The sequence below is a fragment of the Miscanthus floridulus genome, unplaced genomic scaffold (assembly GCF_019320115.1).
Source record: "Miscanthus floridulus cultivar M001 unplaced genomic scaffold, ASM1932011v1 fs_443_2, whole genome shotgun sequence".
Lineage (NCBI taxonomy): Eukaryota > Viridiplantae > Streptophyta > Magnoliopsida > Poales > Poaceae > Miscanthus > Miscanthus floridulus.
The window spans coordinates 9,393-18,784 of record NW_027096769.1 but is presented as its reverse complement, the minus strand read 5'-3'; positions in this window follow the sequence as shown (position 1 = coordinate 18,784).

The window sequence follows — 9,392 nt, the reverse complement described above, 5'->3', positions numbered from 1 at the left end:
TCATGACAAACATAGAAGCAAAATGGAAGAGTTCATCACAATGAGCAGAAGATTATAGATCATCACCATGAGCAGAAATCATCAATCTCACCTCATGCGTTGGAGACGCTGGTTCATCGGCATGTTCTCCTCCAGAATCTCCTCCACCGTGTGCTAGCCTCGATTGTCCTTACCGGCCATGAAAGATGATTGGATCTATAGAAGGGGGAAAGAAAACTGCTACAGGGTTTCGGCAGGTGGAGGAAAGCAAAGGAACAGTTGCGAATGGAGATATGTTCGAGGCCGAAGCCCTCAACTTGTATTTGAAGACATGAAGCAAAGAGGTGGGTGCTTCGGGACGCGTAAAAGGCAACCACAATTAATAGAAGGAGAAATGTCACTTCATCAAGGCCAAAGAAAATACTGTGCTGGGTGATTAAGGATAGAAGATCAAGGTGTTCGCTTAATGAAGGTCGTGTTTTTAGACTTAATTAGATTAAGATTGTAAGTCTGGGATTGGCTATATCAAATCGGCTCTTTAGCCAAAACAAGATGTACAAATAAATAACGAAGGGTACGATCGATTCTACACAAGATATGTGTCAACATACAAATTACAAGTTTAGTGCATCCTAGATGACTTTTAGTACTTCTAGATGGGTAGCATCAGCTTCTGCGATCTTTTGCTTGTATTCTTTGGCTATTCCATGGGTGTTCTCAAGGCTACTTCAGATGGCTCTACTTTCTTTTACTTTGGCCAATAGTTCCTGTTTCTTCTATTTGATGGCATCAAGTATTTGGGCCAGAGTGGATTTGCGATGATCAATGGCAGCCTTCATGTTTTCTAGCTCCTTCTCAAGTTCTGCACGCTTGATTTCTAGTTGGGATAACTTTGGATCGGTCCTGAGGGAAGAGTTCTTCAAATCATCAATCAATTGCGTCAGCTCTTTAGCCTCTTGCCTGTTAGAATTCCCCTTGGCCAGCAAGGCTTCACGATTAGACAAGTTCCTCTAGGTCTTTTTCACCTTGAGGGCCTGATCTTCAAAGATAGACAAAGATGATAAGACTCTAGAGAGGGCTAGGGATGGATCACCCTTGATAACCAAGAAGGCTCTCTGCGTTGAATCAGTATCTTGGACCAAATCGGCTATGTTCCTCTCAAATATTGGCAATATATTTCTTAGCCGATTTCTGGTCTCCTCCAACAAAGCTTCATTAGAGGAAGTGGCTGACGATCTAATCTCATCTTCATCAAAATATTCCTCAAGATTGAAAGAATAGCTCCGGGCTAGAGGATCAAGTGCCTATGTATAATGGAAATCTTGATTAGAAGAATCAGATCAGTTTATAATAGAATGAAAAAGTAAAATGAGATACAGTACCTTTTTGTGGTAGCTTATATCTGATGGGGAGGAACAGCTAATGATACACCAGTAATATCTAGTTGAATCGGCTCGAAAATCTCAACGTTGGCATCTGCAAGCATCAGAAGATTTTTAGTTCATGTTTGCTGTGGAGAGATAAATTGAGAAAATAACTTCCTTACCATCAGTTGTTTGCCGGACTGGGGAATCAACAGTCTGAGTGTCGACGGTAGCAAGACCACCTTCAACGTTGGTAGGATCGTTGAGTGGGTTATCAGGCTCCCAATCCTACACAAGTGTTTCCTCAAGAAGTATCTGGCACAGTAAGAAGTCAGATGAAGGGTAAAAAACTGAATGAAGGAAGTTAAATAGAGTACCCCAATAAGCATCAAGGATAAAACTCACATTTTCTTCTATTGTGGAAGTATCAGTTATTTCAACCGAAATCGGCTCCTTTCGTGGATCAGCTGATGGAAGTTCAGTTGATGCCGAGTCGAACGCCTGGGATGGCAGTTCCGCACTCAGGGCAGGTTGAGACGCAATGCTCGATAACTGTGAAGGAATGAAATCAGCAATGGGATATCATTTTGAGAAGAAGATGAATTGTTTACCTAAGCAGCTAATGGCCTCGTTCTGTGGAGTCTCTTCCTAGTGGTGGTTTTTTGGGTTGTCCCTTGAGCTGCCTTGCGCTTTGAAGATTGGTACGTCACAATAGTGGAGGCAGCCTGAGTTTTCATCAATTTTTTCAGTGAAGGTGCAGCCGATCCCATTCTTGAAACCGGGCACACTGGCTGGTAATCTACTAGACCCCCCTTCCTATCCAAGCTCGGAGGATCAAATTCAACGTCCTGAAAAGGTCAATTAGGATGGTTGGCAGAGGAATTCATCAAGCATTTTTTGAAAAGAAATAGCAAATTACCTCTCCATCAGAAGCAAATTCTCCATCCAGAGCTATACACAAAGGGTGGACCGATCCACAGAAAAGATGAGAACACCATTCTTGCCACCAGGACTCGTAGAGAGTAGAAGAGAGGCTGACTCTAATTCAATCATGCAAACAAAGGGAAGGCAGATCTGATCCCAGCTAAAAAACTCTTCCAGCTTCCATTACTTCACTGATATCTTCCCGTGGCTTTAGTATGTTCTTGAAAAATAGCTGTGGAGGCAATTGGCTAAAACCAAACTGACGAGCTACAAAGGATGCATTGTAAAATTCATACGTTGGGAGGTTGCCTGGAATGAAAGAGCCTATAGCCATTTTGCCACAACCATGATGAAACTCGGCTAGAAGAACACAGAGCCTGACAAAAGAATTGAAGATTATAGCCGCCACATCATCTAAACAACCTGACTCAAATTGAAACTTGAATGGGAAGGCCAGCCCATCATTCTCATCATCATACGGTATCCAAGTTAGAATGTCTACACCAAACCCTCTATAGAACTTCTTGAAGAGATGGCCAATATTGAAATCGATTGTTATGGCCGATGCAGCCTCACCATAGCTCATGCACTGCCAAGTTCTTCCTTCTTCACCTCTATATTCCTCATCAAAGTTGGAAGAAGGAAAACTCGGACTTTTGAGATCAGGCCTCATAAACTTATGCATATATAGGTTAAGCCATAGTTGTATTAACCACCAAGGGCCACTAACAATATGCTCTGGTTCGTTCTTCAACAATTGGGCAGCCACCTGGTACATCAGATGATAAGCAGCTCCTAGCAAATACTTTTCAAGAGGGATATCCTTGCCTAATGCTAGGTGCTCCGCCATTAGCTTGTGATTATAGGTTGGACCATAGGATGACCCACAGAAAATGAATCTTTCCAGCCACATGTGTAGAAAGGCCACGTATTCCATTTCGCTGATAGCTGATCCATTTTCAACGTGGTTCAGAATATAACTGGCTCATCTTGTGTAGTCTGCAATTTTGGCTAATTTCTTGGAGCCAGCACTCAAGTACTCGGAAGGCTGCATTGATCCAGTAATTCTAAGGTCTATCGACATGTAAACATCGGCCAGAGTGATAGTCATTGGACCATGACTGAATACAAAGGCATTCAGGGCATTGGACCAGAAATAAGATGCAGAGATCAGGAGTGAGTCGTTCCTCTCCATCCTAGACAATGAGAGGGTCAGTCAATGATTCAAATCATAAAGCTACCAATCTCCACCATTTTTCTCAGATACCCTATGGAACCAATTTGTCCATCCCTTAGGCATCTTTGGCCAATTTCTGAAGAGAGTTTTGGTATTCCAAGAGGACAAATCCACTGCGGCAGAAACAATGGCATCACAATTGAAGCTCTTAAAGCTTTCCCATGCCATCTTGCATCTTTCGATGATGATGTCCGGGCGCGGCGGCCTGCCGTCGGGCTGAGGAGTAGTTTCCGGTTCGACGCAGTCGAGCACTAGGTTGATTACGGCAACTACGACGTCAAATTTGTTCCTCTGGGTCCGGGCATCTTGCTCCAGCACATTGAACTGTGCCTTGACCCTCCGACGGTAGTCTACATGCATTTTGAAGTTCCATTAGGCAAGACAATTACTTTAGCAGAAAACCCGACCAGGGGGTACTCACCGTTCAGCTCCTCGGTCAGTTTGTTCGCTCGCCCTGTCTCCTTCGCTTTCTCCTCTCGGAGTTGCTCGAGGGCCTAGCGCAGTTGGCCAAGCTCCGTGTCTTGTTCTACAAGTACATCATTCATCACCAAAAGTAATCATATCCAACTATGCGAGGCATTTTTTTGGATTGTACGTACCTTTCTTCTGCTCGGAGATTTTCTGCAGCTTTTCCAACTGCTCGGAAGCATCTTTAAGTTGTGTAGAGGCAGTGGTCAGTTGCTCGGACTTGCTCCAAAGTTGTTCTTGTGCAGTCGCCAGGTGCTCAGATAGGACCCCCATCTGGTATTCTAGGTCCCGCACGTTGGATTTAGCAAGGTCTCGCTCGCGCTGGGCCCTTTAGATGATTTTTCTCCAAACAGTTCATCGCCTCCTTGAGTTTTTTGTTCTCCTCGGCAAGGGGCTCCATCCTCTTAATCAACTGGTAACGGTGCTCGGCAGTCTGAGTTATCCCCTAGAAATGCACAACAACAATGACAGAAGGACACCACCAATGTCAACGAAGAATACTCAGGATTCAGTATTAACCTCGATTTGTTTTATTACTCCACCGAGGGTGGATTTCAGCCTCCTCATTTCTCTAGGGGTGTCCTCTTCCTCGACAACTACCACTTCGTCACCGCACTTGCGGAGGATTCAGATGGATTGGGTTCAAGGCTCATCACGAACGATCTCCTCCACCTCGTCCTCCTCTTCTGCAGTAGTGGGAGTCGCTGCCGGGGGGCTCTATGGTCGGACAGTGGGTCCGAGCATGACCTGCGACGCCTCAGGGGGTACCGTTAGCTCCTTGGGCACCCCTGGTCTCACCGACCCAGACTCTGTTGCTTCGCTGGCAACTCTAGTTTTAGCTCCCAAGGGTCCGGTGCTACCCGACGTTGCTTTGGGCATTGTCGCCGAGCCGGCCTCTGCTGATGCCGACCCCTCACCGTCTCCAGCTCCACCCGCAGTGGTCGTTGATTTTTCCGCCGGCTACCGAGCACTAGGGGACCCTAACACGGGGGCCGCAGGCGTTACCTCCGCCTCAGGATCAGCCCGAGGCTGCTCGTCAGTCTGGGCGGATGATTTTAGATCCTACATGTGCCTTGCACTGCATCAGAACATTTGGTCAATCGCCCAAAAAGCTAAGATAAAATAGCAAAACAACACCAACACGAGGATACTTACCGTTTGGTCTGCCGGTATACTTTTTCAATCGGCGAGGCCTGTTCGAGCCCCTAGGTGCGGCTATGGGGTCGACCCCCATGCTCTTGGGTGGAGGTCTGTCCTCCTCTACAGTCGGCCTCTGCTCCGCCTGCTGTTCCGGTGTTTCCTCCACCCGTAACTCTAGGTTTGCCTCCGCCTGTTGCTCGGGTACTCCCAACGCTTGCTCCACGGGGATTTTTGTTGCCTGCTGCTCGGGGACTTCTTCGCTTCCATTTGGTTGCTCCTCCACGCGTGTGATGCATGAAGCTGTTTGCACGCTTGGAGGAGGGGCAACTGTATCTTCGTCGTCATCAGACCACTCGATCACCGTGGCCCTTCATGGTCGAGTGGTCTGGTCGCCACCAAGTGATATACCGCCTGGTTTGCAGGGAGCGGCAGTCGCTATTTTCCTCTTCTTCTGGGCTGGCTCGTCTGCCGCTACCCATTTCCCCTGGGATTTCTCTGATAATGGAGGGGGACTCGTCGTGTGATCAACATCTGAATCTCTAGATTCTGATGAGATACCGATGGAACATTCTTCAGGGTGTACTGTTGGTCGAATGTCCACTGCCGGCGGCCATTCAGCTCTTGGCACATCTAAAAAATACACTACCCTATCCTGCGAATGGATCTTTGCATAAGTAAGTCAGTTCCCTACTCAGCAATCGATAGTTGAACAATGCAAACTAAGATGGTTACCTGAGGAGGCGGGTTCATATAGTTGAAGTCCTTTGTTTCTTTTGGCCAGCTAAATGAGGCACCGGAGGTGAATAGTTCTGTGGCACGGCTTGTTACTTCTTTCCTTGACAACCATTCAGGTCTCTCCCGGGTCCCGTCGTCATCGCCCTTGAAGTCAAAAGCAGGGTAGGCCCTCTCCTTGCAAGGCTGGACACGACGTACTATGAAGCTTTGCTGCCACAAGTTCACCTCTCAACTCCACACCTTGAATCGAGTCAAGGAGCTCCTTCACTTGCTCCATGTTGATACTTCTTGATCTCTCCGACCAGCTTCTTTGGTTCTCTGGGATATGGTGAACGTCGTAGTGGATGGCCTGGTGGCTCTGTTTCATGTAGAACCACTTGAAATTCCACCCTTTTAGAGAAGTGTTTAGTGGTATGCTGATATAATCACTGGCCATTCCATCCCGAAAGCTGCAGATATACGCCACCGACCACCTTGGAGCCACCGCCGCCTTTCTTCTTTAACCAAAACAGGTGTCTAAAGAGGTTGAAGTGCGGCAGAATCCCTAGAAACGTCTCACAAAAGTGAATAAAGATCGAGATGTGTAATATAGTGTTGGGGTGGAGAATGCACAGACTAATCGACCAAAATAACAACAGATCTCGTGGGAAAGGATGAATAGGGAACCCCAATCCACACCAGAAATAATCTTCAAAGACTACAACTTCATCTGTGTTAGGCATTAGAAAGGGATCACCACTGGCTGGCCGCCATCCGGCGGTGATGCGGTCAGGAAGCACGCCCGCCGTCACTAGTCTTTCGAGCTTCGCTTCTCCAGTGTGCGACGGTGTCCACTCTTCATTGCGACTGGCTCTGCCACTTGCCTTCTTTGGGCTTGCTTTCTTCAGGTTCATGGCTCTCCTCTTCGGCGCCATCACTCAGATCTAGATGCGGTCTGGCGTCGGCAACGTGTGTGGTTGCGAATCTAGAGGTGTGGTGGCTGAGGAGGAAGATGAAATGGTGAAGTGGCAAAGGTGGGAGAATGGGGGGTGGTGGTACTGTTATAAAGCACTTTCCCCACTTTTCATGACTCAAGGGTTTTTGGGAAACCATTTCCGTGATCTGCGCCACTCCGAATTCTCCAATGCAGCTTAATGGGCCGTTACCTGGATTTTCGCACAAACACAGCCCACGTCGCTCATTTATTGCTACCATCAGTTGCTACTCGCCGAGTAAACGCCGACTTCTCCGCCATTTAGCAATGCTCATTAATGGTTACTGTATAGCTGTTCCTCCAATTTTATCTCCATGGTTTGATTTCTCCGATATCTTTGCTTTGGCCTTGGGGACTGGCTGCCTGCTCGGCTGGTTTTCATTATTTCTCTATTTCTGACCCTGGCACCACATGACTATGTCATCTATTGTTAGGCTCGGGGACTAAGTGGGCACACTTCACCTAGCGGTGAATGTGCTTTTTAGGTCTACGCATGGGGACTGGCTACCTGCTCGGCTAGTCCTCTGTTCTTCTACTTTGGACCCTGGCATCACGTGACTCCATCACCTACTGTCAGGCTTGGGGACTAAGTGGGCACACTTTACCTCATGGTGAATGTGCTTGTTTTTTCCTAGAAGACTCGATGCCTCTTGAAGATGAACAAAACTAATTCCTCCTCTCATGGTTGGATTTTAAGTGGGCACACTTCATCTACAGCGAGGAAATTTTTTATTCTGAACTTGAGCTCCTTACACCCTTATAGCAAGCCGTGCTTGGGTTATGCTGCTCGGCTACGTTTCGTGCTGCTCGGTAACAGCACGCGCAGCGTGGCAACTGCTCACAATTGCTTGGCAACTCATCACAGTGGTCGGACCATGAGTTTGACTGCTCGGCTTTGATCGCACCTGCTCGGACAAGCTCAAGACGGCGTTGCATAAAGGATGCAAGGTGCTCGGGGACTAGCTGTGGGGGGTACAACCCTGGATACCCATGGCGGACCACATGGGCTGCGCCCCCAGGGGTGGCCCAGCCCATAAGACGAAGCCTTGCGGGGCATGACTCTGCTCGGCGCCTTCCGCAAGACATGGGGAAGATATCCTGAAGATGCTACCGTGATCTGTTAGGATACGTATGATCCCATAATGCTTATAATCTGTTATTACTTTCCGGTTATCTCTCATATCTAACCGACTTGTAACCCTGCCCCCCAGACTATATAAGGCAGGCAGGGACCCCTCCAAAATCATGGCATATCATACGATAGCTAATACAAACCAACAGACCACAGGAGTAAGGTATTACGTTGTATTGATGGCCCGAACCCGTATAACTCGTGTGTCTCTGTTGCCTTCTTGTTCTTGATCACACGCTCCTCTGCCGATCAATCTACCTTCGTGGGATACCCCTCGGAGGATTGCCGACGATATTCTATCGATAGACTGGCTCATCATAGACCGAACCATGTCCAACAAAGTCCGATTACGTCGCTCAGACACGCCATTTCTCTAAGGCATTCCAGGTGGCGTAAGCTGTGGAACAATTCCTCAACTCTTTAGATGATTGTTAAACTCGTGGCTCAAATATTCGCCTCCACGGTTAGATCGCAAAGCCTTAATTTTCTTGCCATGTTGATTCTCTACTTCACTCTAAAACTCCTTGAACTTTTCAAATGTCTCAAACTTATGTTTCATTAAGTAGACATAGCCATATCTACTAAACTCATCAGTGAAGGTTATGAAGTATTGGAATCTGCCTCTTGCTGTCGTACTCATTGGTCCACACACATCAGTATGTATGAGTTCCAGCAAGTCTGCCGCCCTCTCAGGAAAACCTGTGAAAGGCGTCTTGGTCATCTTGCCCAGCAGGCAAGCCTCACATGTCTCGTATGATTCAAAATCAAACAAAGTTAAAAGCCCATTAGAATGGAGCCTCTTCATGTGATTCTCACTTATATGACCTAAACGACAATGCCACATATAGGTAGGACTTAACTCATTAAGCCGAGGCCTTTTAGCACTTATATTATAGACAGGAGCATCTTCAAGATTTAAAATAAATAACCCATTCACAATAGATGCAGAAGCCACAAACATGTCATTTTTAGAGATCACACGACCATTGTCTTTACTCACAAATGAATAACCATCCTTCATCAAACATGAAGGTGACATAATGTTTCGACTTAAACTAGGAACAAAATAATAATTATTCAACTCCAAAATAAATCCTGATGGGAGGTGGAGTTGCATCGTCCTGACATTCAACGCAGCAACTCTTGCATTATTGCCCACACGGAAATCAACTTCTCCCTTTTCCATGCTTCTACTTCTTATCATTCCTTGCATCGTATTACAAATATGAGCAACCGATCCAGTATCAAATACCCAAGAATTAATATAAGAATTAGCAAGGAAAATGTCCATAACATAAACAACAAGTGTACAAACTGCGGGAGTACCTTTACTATCGCGATCCTTTATGGATTCTAGGTAAAGCTTGCAGTTCCTCTTCTAGTGACCTTTCCCATGACAATGAAAGCACTTAGCATCAGCAGTTGGTCTAGCCTTGGGCG